Below are 17,240 nucleotides of genomic sequence, written 5' to 3'. Positions count from 1 at the left end.
AGCATTAGAAGAGAAGACATTTAAAACAGTATGCACAAAAAAATCAGAAACCAAAAAGCATATATGGCACAAAAAATGCTTCTACAATTCTACTACATTTTGGGGTTAGTTGTTTTAGTGACAAACATTCAAGTAAAAAAATAGTAACCAACACTTAAAATACAGGATATGATTTCTCATATAGAAAAATCCATCCCTCATGGGTCAGCTGATCCAGAACATTTGTTCCAGGATTTTACTATTAAAAATATAAAATTTGCAATGGGGACAAATACCAACATTATCAGCTTTGTTGAATACTGTCTGGTGTTTAAAGGATACAGTCTGGCTCATGGTATATCATGGTCATGTATAAAAGCAATCATATGTTGAGGGAGCATGTTTTCGAGTAAATTTACTTACTTATTTACTTGAGAGAGAGAGAGAGAATCGTATTCACTGGTTCATTCCTCAAATGCCTGAAGCTGGGAGCCAGGAACTCAATCCAGGTCTCCCACAAGAGTGGCAGGAACCCAATTATTTGGTCCACCACTCCCAAGGTCTATATTAGCAGCTGGAGTCAAGAGCCAAAACCAGGAATTGAACCCTAGCCCTCCATGAGGGACACAGGCATCCTAACAAGTGGGTTAACTGCTAGACCAAATGCCTGCCTCTGTTAGGAACATTTTTATTTGACAACTTTGAGTCAGTTTTGTGGATACCCAAGTGTACTTTTTTTGCTGACTATTAGTACAGGGAATCAGCCTCAAAGACCATTTTGTCTGGTAGTTTTTCTCCTAGAGCCCTGAGAAGCTGCCACAGAGGTGGCATGAGCAGGCCTCCCCACCTTTCAAACAGAATTTCTCAGTGTTCATCTGTCTTTTAAGATGGAAAGAAACAAACATAAATTTCATTTGATAAAATAAAAGTCTCTGGTCCAAATTCATTCCTTTTACTGATGAGAAACTTAAGTATCAGACAGATTATTTTTTATCACTGCTGCAATTTTCTGTTGGTAACCCATTTTTTTTAGGGTGGCATCATTTTTGTTTTTTAATGATACAATTTTCACAAACTTAAGAGTCCACTTGGGATTGGAAGTTTCCAAAAGTCAGATTTGGGGGGGGGGGGGGACTCTCTTTTCATAGTTTGCCAAATAAAACTAGAAAGTCAAATTTCAAGAGAATCATCAAAAGGGAAAAACTTATTTCAATATCCAACTTCACTTTTCTGCTCCAGGAATCTCTGGTAGATCTGTGATTTTGAACAAAGAACTGAACTTTTTTTAGCCTTAGTGTCGTTTTTTTAAATGAGGATAACATAATACAAACAGAGTGTCATTTCATCAGATAAGTCAAGATTTTAAAAATCCTGTGCATATCAACTGTTGTTAAGAAAACAGGAAGAAGGAACACCCCCAAACACTGTTTACGAGAGGGCAGTTGGTTTAATCTTTGGAAAGCATTTTGGTAAAACCCAGGACCACACCATGGAAACGGTGTGACTTGAGATAGCCAGAAATATCAATGCTAGTTGTGTAGACCTACATGTCTAACAGGAGACCTCCATGAAGCTGCTCACTGTGGAATCATTTCTTCAAGTCGAAAACTGGAAAACAATATCCATTAACAGGGGAATATTCATGGTTAATTCATGTGATTAAATATTGTACAGCAGTTAAAATAATTGAACTAGAGCGATAGGGATCAGTATGTATAAAAGAGTGAGAATGGATAAGTTAATCCTTTTGTCTCTTGATTTCTTCACAAAAATAAATAATAATGGAAAACCACACTATAGAATTATTGGGAGGAATTAAATAAGTCAATACACATAGTTAGAACAACTTGATGCACAATAAGATTTTTAAAAATGTTTGCCCTCGCTACCCTACACCTATAGCTGAAGACAATGTTGAGTAAGAAACATGAGTAGCAGGTGTCAGATGTTCTTTCTACATTCTGGACTTTGATTAATTTTAACATTTGTGAACAAGAATTTAAAACTCTCAGGAATTCCAAGAAATCATAATTTATTTTGTTTTTTTTTTCATAATTTTTACACATTTGAAAAAGAGTAAATAACAACAAGAGTAAGTTATGAATAATGTGAGGTGATTAGCTTATGAAAAATTTCAGAGATATCTTGTAAACAGCAATAATAAATATAAGGTTTACTATTATTATTAACTTATTAACCCACTTATTGTGACACAAATGCATTTCAAGACATAGTAATGATGTGTACCTGATGCAGATATTTGATAAAAGAAAACATTTAAAGGGGCCAGTGTTGTGGCACAGAAGGTAAAGCCACCTCCTGTCATCTGGCATCCCTTATGGACAATAGTTTGAGTCCTAGATGTTCTACTTCCCATCCAGCTCCCTGCTAATGACCTGGGAAAGAAGCAGAAGATGGCCCAAGTACTTGGGCCCATGCTATCCAAGTGGGATACCCAGAGGAGGCTGCTGGCTTGGCCCTGGCTCAGCCCTTACCATTGTGGCCATCTGGGGACAAAAAATCTCTCTCTCTCTGTCTTTTGCTCTCCCTTTCTCTGTAACTCTGGTTTTCAAATACATAAATAATTTTATAAAAAATGAAAGTGTAACAGTAACACAAAAATACTAACAAAATATTTTTTGAGTGGAAGACTATAAATATTTCATAAGTAGAAAAATCAGTTTCATTTTATATTGACATTGGTTAAAGTGCAAAGATGTATATAAAAGGGTGTTTACAACTCTTAAGCACACTGGCACATGAACTGCACAAAGGATCAGTATGAGCCAGGAACCCTCTACAATGACCCACCCTAGGCCATCAGGGACTCTGAGTTTCTGATGCCAGATACAGTGATTACTTAAAGACCCAGCCACACCCTGCTCCCTATCACACATTAACAGAATTTCCATAGTCATAGCATGCAAGACTCCCACAATCACAGGGTGCAGCAGGGGATCTACCGGGCCCATGTGCCTGCCCCTTCCACAGAGACAGCAGGGGCATTTCTAGAGTCAGCTGCCTGTGGGTGCCTTGCCTTGGCAGTTTGAGCCTGGGAGCCTGTAATATGTTGACAGGATGAGGGCACCTCACAGCCCTACATAGATATCCAGTTCCCATCGATCCTCCCAGCCAGACTCAAAGTCAGTGCAGAACATGCCTTTTTCCCTCTGGTAAAATCCCTTGGTCACAGGTGTGTACAAGAGCCACCGTGGCCTCTATCAGGGTCAACATAGAACCTTCTCCCCACCAGTTGCCAGGGGCCTTGTTGGAGGCTGAGGAGAAAGAAACACATGTACTTTCTTCTCTGGATTAGGTGGGTACTCTGCCCCCCACTAGGACTCCAGGTGGGACTCGAAGACAGTGTGGTCTGCAGAGCTCTCTCAGGCAACATCACTAGTGGCACAGGCTGTCTCAATCTGCTCTCACCTCACAGTCCAAAGCTGGTGTCTCCTTCCCACGTCTCCTCGTTGCCGCGCGTCATCACTTTCCTTGCTGGTCTACAGCATCCTTCTTCCTTCTGTAAAATTTTCCCTGAAAGCTTCTCTCCAACTCTCCCTTGGGACTACACTCCCTCTGCTTTCCTTCTGCTATTTTCCCCTATTCAAATGCAGCAAATCTTTTCCCTATCCATCCATCTTGGAATCTCCTATATCACTACTCCAAAATTGCCAATTTCAAGAGTATTTTTTTATTTCAAAAGTTGCAGTTTCTTAGCATGCCATAAAAAATTGGTCTAAAGTATGATATGCATAAATGTGTAAAAATTTCACTTATTTATTTATTTAAAATATAATTTATTTACTTATTTATTTGGAAGGCAGAGTGACAGGAGGTGGGGGCGAGGAGGATACTTGCAGTAGAGAGGAAGAGAAAGACAGGGAGAGATCTCCCACCCACTGGTTTACAACAGCCAGGTCTAGGCCAGGCTGAAACCAACAATGAGGAACTCCCTCCTCATCTGATCACATTGGGGCAGGATCACAACTAGTCAAGGCATCTCCTGCTGCCTTCCCATGCCCATTAGCAGGAAGCTGGACAAAAAACAGAGTACCCAGGATTTGAATCAGCACTCTGATAGGGAATGTTGGCATTGCAAGTGGCAGCTTAACACATTGCAATACAATGTTATCCCCTAAGTATTTATTTTATTTGCAAGATCAACTCAGGACCATGAGCACAAACTCAATACATCCACAGTCACAGCAAAATGTCTACTTGTCACTGTGTTCAGCTTTCCATTTGATATTAACAGATCTCCTCTAACCAATATTGTATCTGTGTTGATCATTCAGCTGTTTTTTTGTTTTTGTTTTGACAAGCAGAGTTACACAGTGAGAGAGAGAGAGACAGAGACAGAGAGAAAGGTCTTCCTTTTCCATTGGTTCACCCCCCAAATGGCCACTACGGCTGGCGCACCGTGCCGATCTGAAGCTAGGAGCCAGGTGCTTCGTCCTGGTCTCCCATGGAGTGCAGGGCCCAAGCACTTGGGCCATCCTCCACTGCCTTCCTGGGCCACAGCAGAGAGCTGGACTGGAAGAGGAGCAATCGGGACAGAATCTGGCGCCCTGACCGGGACTAGAACCCGGTGTGCTGGTGCCGCAAGGCGGAGGATTAGCCTAGTGAGCCACAGCGCCGGCCGATCATTCAGCTTTAATTTCTTCAAAAGAATTATACATATCAACGTATTTTTCTCAAGATTTAGGATTTGAAAAAATGCATAAATTTCTTACAAAATATTGGGAAGGAATTCACATATGAAAACCCTAATACACACTATAAAACATGTGTTAAGGAGATACCCACCATACTCATATTCCTAGTCATGATTACTGGTAAGAGGAGGAAGAAGGAGGACTATATCAATAAAACTTTTAAAGGCAAAAATTATATCAGCAATGCAGTATCTGTTATGAAAAATCCAGGGATGTACATTTGGTTTAGTGGTTAAGATACCCACATCCTATACCAGAGTACATGAGTTTGAGTCCTGACTCCAACTTCCAGTTCCAGTTTCCTGCTAATGTGGATCCTGGGACATGGTGATGATGATGCAAGTAGATGGGTCCCTGCCATTCACGTGGGAAACCTGGAGGGAGTTCTTGCCTCTTGACTTTGCCCGAGTGCAGCCCCACTGACTGTGGGCGTTTGAGAAGTGAACCAGCAGAGGGAAGTGCTCTCTTCTCCCCTCCCCTCCCTTCCCGTCTCCTTTCCTTCCCTCTCCACTCCTTTTTTCTCCTCTTTGCTTTCTCTCTCTCATAATAAAAAATAAAAAATCAAGCATCCATAACAAAAATGATAAAATTAGGTCAATTGCGGTGGACGTTTGGCACAGTGGTTTACACATGGCTTGGGATGGTGAAGTTGCAGTTCTGCAGAGTGGAAGCTTCATCAGGCACAGTAAGAAAGATCTGCAGCTGTGCTGAATTCGATAAAATGAAGTCCTTGCTGAAGAGCACAGATGGTATAGAGATCCTTAGTAGCTGGGCTTGGATCCAGGCTCTGTGTCCCACCCTCCATTCCAGATTTGGCCTAAAATGCACCCGGTTGGGGGGTGGGGCACTGGTGATGGTTTAAGTGCTTGGGTCGCTGCCACCAGTGTGGCAGATCTAGATTGAGTTCTAGGCTCCTGGCTTTAGACTGGGCCAGCCCTAACTGTTGGGAGCATTTGGACAAATGAGCTAGTGAATGGGAGATTTCTCTCTGTTAGTCAGCCTATCTCTTAATTTGCCTTTCAAATAAATAAATAGCCATATTTTAAAATTGGGTCCATTAGTTATATTATGCAGTTATATGTATATTTTACTTTTCTGGGATTTTAAAAAGTCTTCCCAAAGAAATTACCAGGGCAGTCATTTAACAACAACTCCTGGGACTTACTACATAGGGGCTGGTTCAGTCTGGAGTGCAGATTAGAGATATTAATTTATGCCTTTGCCCCGATTATTGTGGGCAGATAGTAAAAGGTCAAATTTGGGTGACTGCTGACCAAGTCCCATGAAACTCATAATCTAATCAGGAGTATCTACCAGGAATCCTAAATCATTGGCAAGTGGAATTTGCAAATAACACCTTGAGGCCAAAGGAACACGCAGTGGAAGCTGGATGCTTTTGCCTTAGAAGCATGTGGTACAAAAGGTGTCCTGATCCTTAGGACATGGAACCTTGTAGATGCCTTTCTACCTAGGAGGACCTGAGAACCTTCTATGGTGGTGCTGGCTGACATCCACAACTATTCATTGGTTCCAGGAAAGTCAAGTCTGGAATTGGAGGCAGAGAAAGGTAGAGGACAGAGATCTACACTGAAGGGGCAATACTCAGATGATAAGAATTTGAGTGAGTGATGTGATAAGTGAGTGCTGTGGTGCAGTAGGTAAAATTGCAGCTTAGAACACCTGCATCCCATATCAGATTGCCGATTTGAGTCCTGGCTGCTTTGCTTCTGACCCAGCTTCCTGATCATGTGCCAAAGAACCAGCAAATGATGGCTCAAGTACTTGATTCCCTGCCACCCACAAGGGAGACCTGGCTGCTGGCTCCAGCCTGGCCAAGCCCCAGCTGTTGCAGCTATTTGGGAAGCAAACCAGTATTTAGAAGATTTGTCTCTGTGTCTCCCACTTCCTTTCTCCTGTCCCTCTGCCTTTCGAATAAAGAAATAAATCCCAATAAAAGAATTTCCAGATTCCTTCCTTTTTATAAGGAAAATTCAAAACCATAATCATTCATTTTTCTTCCTTTATGATGTACTTAAAATATACTGTCTGACCCCATTGTTTTTCTTCTAAAGCGTTTCTGTAGTACTTTATGTTTTCCAATTGATTTACAATCATGAGCCTGTTAATGATTAAATTACTAGTTTGAAACCCTCATTATAAAGCAATAATGACAACTTCTTTGTTTCTCTTGATCACTTGATTTTAATTTTTTTAAACTCAGTACCATAAGTTAGTACATATGCTAATATTTGAGAAATATTTATGCCATAAGAAATTTATGTATGTTTTATGATATCATCAAGTGCAAAAAGACACAAGCTCCAGGGCTTATGATGATTAACAGAAAATAAAACCAGATGCCTGGATTCTAATAAGAATATACATTCTCTCTTAGCTCTTCTCCATCTCTGTGTATGCAGAAAAACAGGATCCTAACAAGAAGAAGCACAATGACATTCAGTCCTTTTTCAGGTTCTCAAAAAGATCCTGGTCTCCGTATGGATCCCCTGTCTTCCCTCAAGAAAGCTCAATGAACTTGACCTAAGTTTCTATCTCCTGGGCCTGAGTCTTTCTTCAACGTCATCACGTTCTGGCTTCTGGTCTCCGATGCCAAGTTAAAGGGGGACTCTCCCTCCCAAATGCAATTGACAAGGCTCATTGTCATCCTAATCAAAGCTACACCATACGGAAATTATTTGGATATTTATACAAATGCCATGAATTAAGTGGGATGCCATCTGTATCGGGTGTCTCCGAGACTGTTGCTCTGATGTTAGCATTTAGATAGTGCCAAAAGCTGCTACTATGGCATATTGACTACATCAGCAACAAACACAAACTTCCAGTTTAAAAAAAAAAATGTTTAGAGTTAAAGCTTTTTTTCTAACTATCCCTCATGGCTTCCAGTTGACAAAGATACCTACCTAGCAACATACGAAGCATGATTTTCCCACTTAAATTCAGTGAATCCACACACTTAAGATTGATCCAGTGCCAAAATCTGGGTGCTCTCTGCCGTAACACCAAAGCAGGCAGGGTGAGATGCTGATCATGATGCTGGCTTGAGGGTTGGCTTCAATGACACACAGTCAGGATGAGTTAAAGTAAGAAGATGAGTCCCAGATTCAGCCCTTAAGGCATTCGGATCTGGCTGAAGAGCCCATGAGAGTATTTTAGGCATGGAAAGCCAAGACACTCTGGAAAAAAAAAAAAAAAAAAAAAAAAAAAACTAAATGAAAGATCTCTGCAAGTGAGATCCCAGTGGAAAGAACAGGCCATCAAAGAAGGAGGTACCTTTCCCTGAAGGGAGGAGAAAACTTCCACTTTGACTATGATCTTGTCTAAATAAGATCTGAGTGGGCGAACTCAAAAGGCTTCCAAAGCCTTGGCAACTCATGACAGGAGCCTAGGGTGGCCGGTGCCATGGCTCACTTGGCTAATCTTCTGCCCACAGCACCAGCACCCCAGGTTCTAGTCCGGTTGGGGTGCTGGGTACTAGTCCTGGTTGCTCCTCTTCCAGTCCAGCTCCCTGCTGTGGCCTGGGAGGGCAGCAGAGGATGGACCAAGTCCTTGGGTCCCTGCACCCGCATGGGAGACCGGGAGGAAGCACCTGGCTCCTGGCTTCGGATCGGTGCAGCACTGGCCGTAGCTGCCATTAGGGGAGTGAACCAACAGAAGGAAGCCCTTTCTCTCAAAGACCTTTCTCTCTGTCTCTCTCTCACTGTCTAACTCTGCCTGGCAAAACAATAAAAAAAAAAATAAAAATAAAAGAGCCTAGTGTGATTACTGACGCCATAAACAAGAGTGTTAATTGTTAAGTCAACAACAGGAGTCACTGCGTACTTACTCCCCATGCAGGATCTCTGTCCTTAATGTGTTGTACTATGTGAATTAATGCTATAACTAGTACTCAAACAGTACTTTACACTTTGTGTTTCTGTGTGGGTGCAAACTGTTGAAATCTTTACTTAATATATACTAAATTGATCTGTATGTAAAGATAATTGAAAATGAATCTTGATGTGAATGGAATGAGAGAGGGAGAGGGATATGGGAGGGTTGCGGGTGGGAGGAAAGTTATGGGGTGGAAAAAGCCATTGTAATCCAAAAGCTGTAGTTTGGAATTTTATATTTGCTAAATAAAAGTTAAAAAAAAAAAAAAAAGATGAGTCGATTTCTCTTCCTGTCGGTTCCCTGTTCAAGCATTCGAAAGTTGCTATCAACCAGGGCACTGGGCCACCACCCTTGAACTGCATGAAACTACTGTTCTGTGACATTGATGAAGCACCAAACTGGGAATCTGGCCCCACCAGGTTTTACTGCTCTTTGACGCAGGGCCTACTCCACAGCACAACAAGGCAATAGCACATTGGATGGTGAACAAAAAACTGAGAGAGGCCAGCGCCGTGGCTCACTAGGCTAATCCTCTGCCTTGTGGCGCTGGCACACGGGGTTCTTAGTCCTGGTCGGGGTGCCAGATTCTGTCCCGGTTGCCCCTCTTCCAGGCCAGCTCTCTGCTGTGGCCAGGGAGTACAGTGGAGGATGGCCCAAGTGCTTGGGCCCTGCACCCCATAGGAGACCAGGAGAAGTACCTGGCTCCTGCCATCGGATCAGCGCGGTGTGCTGGCCGCAGCGCGCCAGCCGCGGTGGCCATTGGAGGGTGAACCAACAGCAAAGGAAGACCTTTCTCTCTCTCTCTCTCTCTCTCTCTCACTATCCACTCTGCCTGTCAAAAAAAAAAAAAAAAAAAAAAAAAAAAAAAAAAAAAAACTGAGAGCCATAGAAATAGTCATAATAAAACGCACATGTGATACGCAGTATTTTCTTAGAAAAAAGGAGTTACACATGGAGGTGGAGAAAGGAGAAAGTTTACTAGCAAGACATGCTGAAAATAGTGTTTTTAACCAATTTCCACAGAGTATTTGAGAAAGAGTGACCGTAAGAAAAGACGGCATCTCATAAAGCACTATTAAATTAGATGACAATATGTTTTATATATTATTGCATTAACATACATCACAATCGTGCGGGTGAAACCGTGGGCTGGAACAGTAAATCCTTCTTCTGAAGTATAGAGAGATCTAGCCCACAACCGTGTTAGCACGTGTTTCTTCCACACCTACAAAGGCACAGTCCTATAGTAAATTCCATGTCAAATAAGACTGATGATAGGTACTTCCCTACACAATGACCTACTCAAAGCCACAAATAACCAAAATGCAACTTAAAACAATGCAAGTAACCAGGAAGAAGTAAAGACAAAATGCTACAAGTACAGAGGGAGAAGGAGAGCACGTCAAGGAGAGAGAACTCAAATGGTTTCCTAGGAGTTTGAGCTTAATAATACAAACAGGGCTGCACGGGGGAAGGGCATTTCAAGCCAAAGCATCAACAACAGCCAGAAGTAAATAACAGGCAAGGAACAAAGAATGAGCTAGTGGAGTCAGCATTGTACATGGATGTGGAGGGCTTGAAGCATCAGATAAGGAGTCCCGAGATAACATTTGCAACATGGAAATACACTGCTGATTCTTGAATACCAGAACGAAATATAAGAGTTGTGCTTTAAGGGTAAACAGAAGACTGTAAACTGGATTGAAAAGGAGGATTGAGGAGGAGTAGGAAAAACATTTATTTAGGTAACCTGAATGAGGTTTATAGAGGCCTACTTTGGGATTATGTCACATTTTATAGACAAATAAAATGCACAGAAGCTAAGACCCCAAATGTTCACTGCTGCTCTATTCACAATAGCCAAAATATGAAATCAACCTCAATGTTCATTATGGATAAAGAAATAATGAAAATACAGTATGTGCAGAAAACGAAATATTATTCAGTCTTAAATAAAAAGAAGCAAATCTTGCAATATGTGACAACACGGATAAACCTTGAAGACATTACACTAAGTGAAGAAGCCAGATGTGGTGTGTAAAATACTTGAACTCATAGAACCTAAGAATACAATTATCCTTACCAGGGACTCAGGAGAACAGAAATAATCAATTTGCATAAAGTTTCAATTTTGCAAGATGAGTAAGTTCTAGAGATCTTCTGTAAAACATTTTGCTTGTGTTCTTACCAAAATAAAATGAAACAGAATGCAATTACAAAGAAGCTAAGTAATACACTCAGAATTAAGCAGGTCAGTTACAGAGCCATGGCTCAAGCCTGGGAAATCTAGCTCTGTAGATCATTCCCTTAATCACTCTGTTTTATGGCTTCTCAAATATTAAGAATTACATAATTTATGTTGTTGCCAACAATTCCAAAAGCTAAGGGCATAGTGAGCAAATGTCCTTTAATAAACATATATTTAAAGCACAGATAAGAGGAAAAATGACAATGTAGATGATTTAAATTTCTTCTCCTTTCCAAACTTTAAAGGCAATATACATATCAAGAAACTCACATAAGTGTACAGATAAAAGAGTTTAGTCACATGCTCACACTAATAACCAACACCCAAATTAAAAAACATTACTTATTACCCCAAGAGTCTTATTGTTCCCTCTTCATTTCTATTTTCAATATGTGAACTTCAATTCTATTTTTATTTTTTGAAATGAGTCTATTGTTATTTACATGATATGAGCAAGTGAAGCACCATTTTAACTATAAACCAAATTATGATATCCATATAATTTTTATACTCTATATTAACTACCACAAATAAGAGAAATATTATAATTGTCTTTTTGCTCTTATTCCATTTAGCATAATCATCTCCAGTTGCATCCATTTGTTGCAAATGTCAGGATTCATTCTCTTTTATAGCTGAGTAGAATTCCATCATGTATATATATATGCCACATTTTCTTTTCACAATCATCCATTGATGGGAATCTAGGTTGATTCCATATATTTTTTTAAAGATTTATTTATTTGTTTGTTTGTTTGAAAGTCAGAGTTACACAGAGAGAGGAGAGGCAGAGAGAGAGAGAGAGAGAGAGAGGTCTTCTATCTGATGGTTCACTCCCCAATTGGCTGCTGTGGCCGGAGTTGCGCCGATCCGGAGCCAGGAGCTTCATCCAGGTCTCCCCCACCCGCCATGGGTGAAGGGGCCCAAGGACTTGCACCATCTTCTACTGCTTTCCCAGGCCATAGCAGAGAGCTGGATTGGAAGAGGAGCAGCCGGGACTCGAACCAGCTCCCATATGGGATGCCGGCACTTCAGACCAGGGCATTAACCCGCTGCACCGCTGTGTCACAGCGCTGGCCCTGATTCTGTATCTTATTTAGGGTGAATTGAGTTGCTATAGGAGCACAGGTAACTCTTTCATGTGCTAATTTCATTTCCTTTAGATATATTCCTAGGAGTGAGATAGCTGGGTCATATGGTATTACCTGTTTTTAGTTTTCTGAAGAATCTGCATACTGCCTTCCATAATGGTTGTACCAGTTTGCATTCCCACCAACAGTGTATTAGAGAACCTTTTCTTCACATTCTTGTAAGTATTTGTCATTTTTGTGTTTTTGGATAATATCCATTTTAGCTGGGAAGAAGTAATACCTAATTTTTTTTGCATTTATTTGAAGGCTAGTGATCTTCAGCATTTTTTTTCATATGTTTGTTGGCCATTTATATTTTATGTTGAAAAATGGCTGTTCATATCCATTACCCATTTCTTGAATGCATTATTTATTGTGTTGTTGTGCAGGTTCTTGACTTCCTTAGATATTCTGGCTATTAATTTTTTATCAGATATAGTTTACAAATGGTCAGTTGCCTCTTTTTAAATTGCTTCCTTTGCTATGAAGAAACTTCATAGCTTGATGTAATTCCATTTGTCTATGTTTTTATCACCTGTGATTCTGGGGTCTTATCCAAGAAGTCCTTTTCTTTTTTTTTTTTAATAGGAATCAAGCTTTATTATCGATGATTAAGGAGCACAGGAGAGTGAAGCCCTCATGAGTGGAAGGCCCGCCACTTATCCAAGGGACCACGATTGGGGATGTATTTGACCCCGCAGCCATCCGGGATGAGCCGCTTCTCGGCCACCGTGTCTTCAAATTCATCCACATTAAATTTGGTAAAGCCCCACTTCTTTGAGATGTGGATCTTCTGGCAGCCAGGGAACTTGAACTTGGCCCTGCGTAGGGCCTCAACCACATGTTCCTTGTTCTGCAGCTAGGTGTGGATGGACATGATGACTTGGCCAATGTGAACTCTGGCTACTGTGCCTTGGGGCTTTCCAAAAGCACCCTGTATACCTGTCTGCAGCCTAGATTAAGAACAGCATGAGGTCAGAGGCACGAATGTCCACTGTGCAGGGCTGTCTCCAAGGTCCCTTAGGGCAACCCAGACATACAATAGGTTGCATACACTACCAAGGAGGTTGCTGTTTGCAGCCATTGCACACCAAGCCCCCATGAAGAAAGGGAGCTGGTCAGCTTCGGTGAACTTGAGCTCAGCCTATCTGAATTCAGGTCCCAGGAGCTTCATCCAGGTTTCCCACATGGGTGCAGAGGCCCAAGCACTTGGGCAATCTTCCACAGTTTTCCCAGGCTATCAACAGAGAGTTAGATTAGAAGAAGAGCAGCCAGGGCCAGTGCCGCAGCTCACTTGGCTAATCCTCCACCTGCAGCACCGGCACCCTGGGTTCTGGTCCCAGTTGGGGCGCCAGATTCTGTCCTGGTTGCTCCTCTTCCAGCCCAGCTCTCTGCTGTAGCCCGGGAAGGCAGTGGAGGATGGCCCAAGTGCTTGGGCCCTGCATCCGCATGGGAGACCAGGAGGAAGCACCTGGCTCCTGGCTTCGGATCAGCTCTGCGCGCCAGCTGCAGCACACCGGCTGTGGCAGCCATGTTTTCACTTATATCCATTTCAAGCATTTTTGTATTTCTTTTTTATTTCTTCTGTGACCCGCTGTTCATTAAGGAGCATGCTGTTCAGTCTCCATGTGTTTGTATATTTTCTAGAATTTCTTTTGTTATTTATTTCCAGCTTCATCCCATGGTGGTCAGAAAAGATACATGATATGATTTCAACTTTTTTAAATTTGTTGAGACTTGTTTTATGGCTTAGAATATGATCTGTCCTAGAGAATGTTCCATGATCTAATGAAAATATGTATTCTGCAGCTATGGGATGAAATGTTCTGTGCATACCTATTAGGTACATTTGATCTGTAGTATAGATTAGCTGTATTGTTTTGTTGTTGATTTGTTGGTCTGCTTTAATTGTCCATTGATGAAAGTGGGGTGTTGAAGTCCCCAATTCTTTTTTTTTAAATATTTATTTATTTTACTTGAAAATCAGAGTTAAAGAGAGGCAGAGAGAGACTTCCATTCTCTGGTTCACTTCCCAAATGGTCACAACAGCCGGAGCTAGGCCAATCTGAAGCCAGGAGCCAGGAATTTCTTCTGGGTCTCCCATGCAGGTGCAGGGGCCCAAGGACTTGGGCCATCTTCTGTTACCTTCCCAGGCCATAGCAAAGAGATATATCAGAAGTAGAGTAGCCAGGACTGGAACCAGCACCCATATGAGATGCCAGCACTGCAGGTGGCAGCTTTAACTGCTGTGCCACTGAGCCAGCCCCTCTAATTTTTATTGTATTGAAGCTTATGTCTCACTTTATAATCAATAACATTTGTTTGATAAAACTGGATACCCTAGCATTGGGTGAATATACATTTGCTATAGTCATATATTCACGTTGAACTGATCCTGTAATCATTACATAATGACCTTCTTTATCTATTTAACAATTTTTGTCTTAAAGTAGATCTTTCTGGAGATTGAAGATGGCTGGAAATGGAAAAAGTGCTGGTTTGACCATGGGATGATACCAGAAGCACGGGGAGGAACAACATTCCCAAGGTGAGAGTTGGGGAGAAGTTTTCAGTGGAAAGATAACAGAAAGAAAAGAGATTCTGAGGAGCAGTGGGGAGTATATAATCACACAGCAGCTAGCAGGATGCTGCTGGTGACTCCTGAATCCAGTGGCTGGTAGGGACACCACCTTCTTGGAGTGAGGTGAGAGGAATCGCAGCACCCTGTGCAATGTGTGATATTGTCTGAGGGAGAAGTGCATGGTCTCCAATGACTTTGAGTCTGACCTGAAGCACTGGCTGGGAGACAGGCACCCAACTAACTCTGTGAATGGAGAGAATAATGCTTTCCTCCCCTCCCCCTACCAAGGTGTCCAGTAACCATCAGGGAGGAAGAATAAATCTTAATCAGGCAAGGGGAGGGGCTGTAGTCCATGAGCCACTGGTGGATTTTGTGGAGGGATAAATCCATGGTCCTCACTGATCAGTCCATCTTGGAAAGTTGGTAGGGGATGTTGGGTATCCATTTAGTTCCATGAAGCAGGAAATAATGTTCCCCTCCCCTTACTCCAGCAAATCACTGTAGTCATCTTGCCAAGGTGGAGCACCAACCAACTTTTCCTGGGCTGGCACCTGGCTCTGGGAATGGTGTGGCTCTTTCCATGGATGGAGAGGCTTGTAGGGCAGAGTACATCTCCTGCTGTCTGTGACTGTGGAAATCCTGTGACTGTTCAACAGGGTGTGAGTGTTGCTGGATCTTTGGGCAATCACTGAATCTGGCTCTAAAAGCTCAGAATTCCCTGAGTTCTAGGGATGATCACTGGGGAGAACTCCAAGCTCACATTGAAGAGCACATATACTCTATGTGAAGTTTGTGGACCTCAATTATGCAGTTAATGAACCTGAGTGGATGAATGCACAAGCACTATGGGCTCAACCTGGGTAGTTGGTTCACCTTGACAGAGAAGGGCTGGGCTGTGAACATGCAAGTGGGCATGATCATACCCTCTCCCCTCCACTGACAATAGATGGGGAGATATTGCTGTGTCCAACTTGGACGTCACTCTGGACGCTGGCCTCACACTCAAGCACTAGCCAGAGTTTCCTGGATCCACCCACCACATACCTCTGCATATTTGCTGAAATAGTAGGCATTCCTCTAAGCCAAAGTGGCACCTTTAAAGAATAAACATTTCAGAGGAGAAAACTGGCAACTCTTTCCACAAATGCAGAAAAAGTAAATGTAGAAATACAACAAACATGAGCAAGGAAGACAATATGACTCCCCAAAGGAACACAGTAACACTTCAATATAAGAATGTGAAGATGAAGAGATTGATGAAATTCCTGAAAAGGAATTCAAAGGAATGATTGTAAGATTGCTCAAAATCACAACATACAAAGATATGAGTTAAAGAAATCAATACATGAGATGGATGTTCTGTCGGGAGATAAAAATATTAAAGAAAAACCAAAATGAAATATTAGAAATGAAGATTTCAATATGTCAATAAAATATAGAAGAAAGTCTTAACAACAGACTTAATGAGGCAGAAGAAAGACTATCTGAGCTATTGGAAATATCTTGCACAAAAAGAATAAAAAAGTTGAAAAATCTTAAAACAGTGTTCAAGATTTCTGGTATACCATCAACCAAGCAAATATATGTGTCTTAGGAAGTTCTTAAGGTATGGAAAGACAGAATGACTTAGAAGATTTATTCAGAGAAATAAAATGTCCCTCGTTTGTAGAAAAATATGGGTATCCAAGCACAGGAAGCATATGGAAGTCCTAACAGACATGATCAGAAAAGATTTTTGCCACAACACATTACAGATAAACTTTCAAAAATAAAACATAAAGAACAGATTCTAAAATGTGCAAGAGAGATATGTCAGATTACCTTCAAAGAATCTCCAATTAGATTAACAGGCATTTTTTGAAGGATGAAATACAAATGCCTAATAGACACATGAAAAGATGCTCATGATCACCAGTCATCAGGGAAACGCAAATAAAAATCATAGTGCTTTTTACCTTACCCCAGTTAGAATGACTATCATCCAAAAATCCAAAAATAAAAAATGCTGGCAAGGATGTGGAGAAAAAGGTACCCTAATATGATGTTGGTAGTAATGTAGACTACTACAACCATTATGGAACACAATATGGAGATTCCTCAGAAATCTGAAAATAGATCTATAATGCAACCCAGCCATCCCATTCCTGGAAATTACCCAAACGAAATCAGCATATGAAAGTTATTTGTACCCCCATGTTTATTACAGCTCAATTCATGACAGCTAAAATATAAAATCAATGTGGATATCTCTGAACTGATGACTGGATTATACACACACACATACACACGATGGAATACTTCTTGTATTTTTTTAAGATTTATTTATTTATTTGAAAGTCAGAGTTATACAGTTACGCAGAGAGAGAAGGAGAGGCAGAAAGAGAGAGAGAGAGAGAGAGAGGTCTTCCATCCGATGGTTCACTCCCCAGATGGCCGCAACTGCCGGAGCTGCGCCGATCCGAAGCCAGGAGCCAGGAGCTTCTTCCGGGTCTCCCATGTGGGTGCAGGGGCCCAAGGACTTGGGCCATCTTCTACTGCTTTTCCAGGCCATAGCATGGAACTGGATCAGAAGTGGAGCAACCAGGTCTCAAACTGGTGCCCATGTGGGATGCTGGCGCTACAGGCCAGGGTTTTAAGTCACTGTGCCACAGCGCTGGCCCCTTGATGGAATACTTGAAAGCCATAAAAATGAA

The 17,240-nt window shown here is 41.6% G+C and overlaps 1 non-coding gene across 1 annotated transcript; it reads right to left on the bottom strand.

Annotated features, from left to right (window-relative positions):
• Window positions 1-12,968: 12,968 nt before the first annotated feature.
• LOC127491903 (small nucleolar RNA SNORA70) lies at window positions 12,969-13,099 on the bottom strand. The gene has a single exon (XR_007920832.1). It is a non-coding gene; the product is annotated as a small nucleolar RNA SNORA70 (small nucleolar RNA).
• Window positions 13,100-17,240: the final 4,141 nt, after the last annotated feature.

This window comes from Oryctolagus cuniculus, chromosome 3, assembly GCF_964237555.1.
Source record: "Oryctolagus cuniculus chromosome 3, mOryCun1.1, whole genome shotgun sequence".
In the NCBI taxonomy this organism is placed as follows: Eukaryota; Metazoa; Chordata; class Mammalia; order Lagomorpha; family Leporidae; genus Oryctolagus; species Oryctolagus cuniculus.
This window is presented reverse-complemented; position numbering and strand designations above follow the sequence as displayed.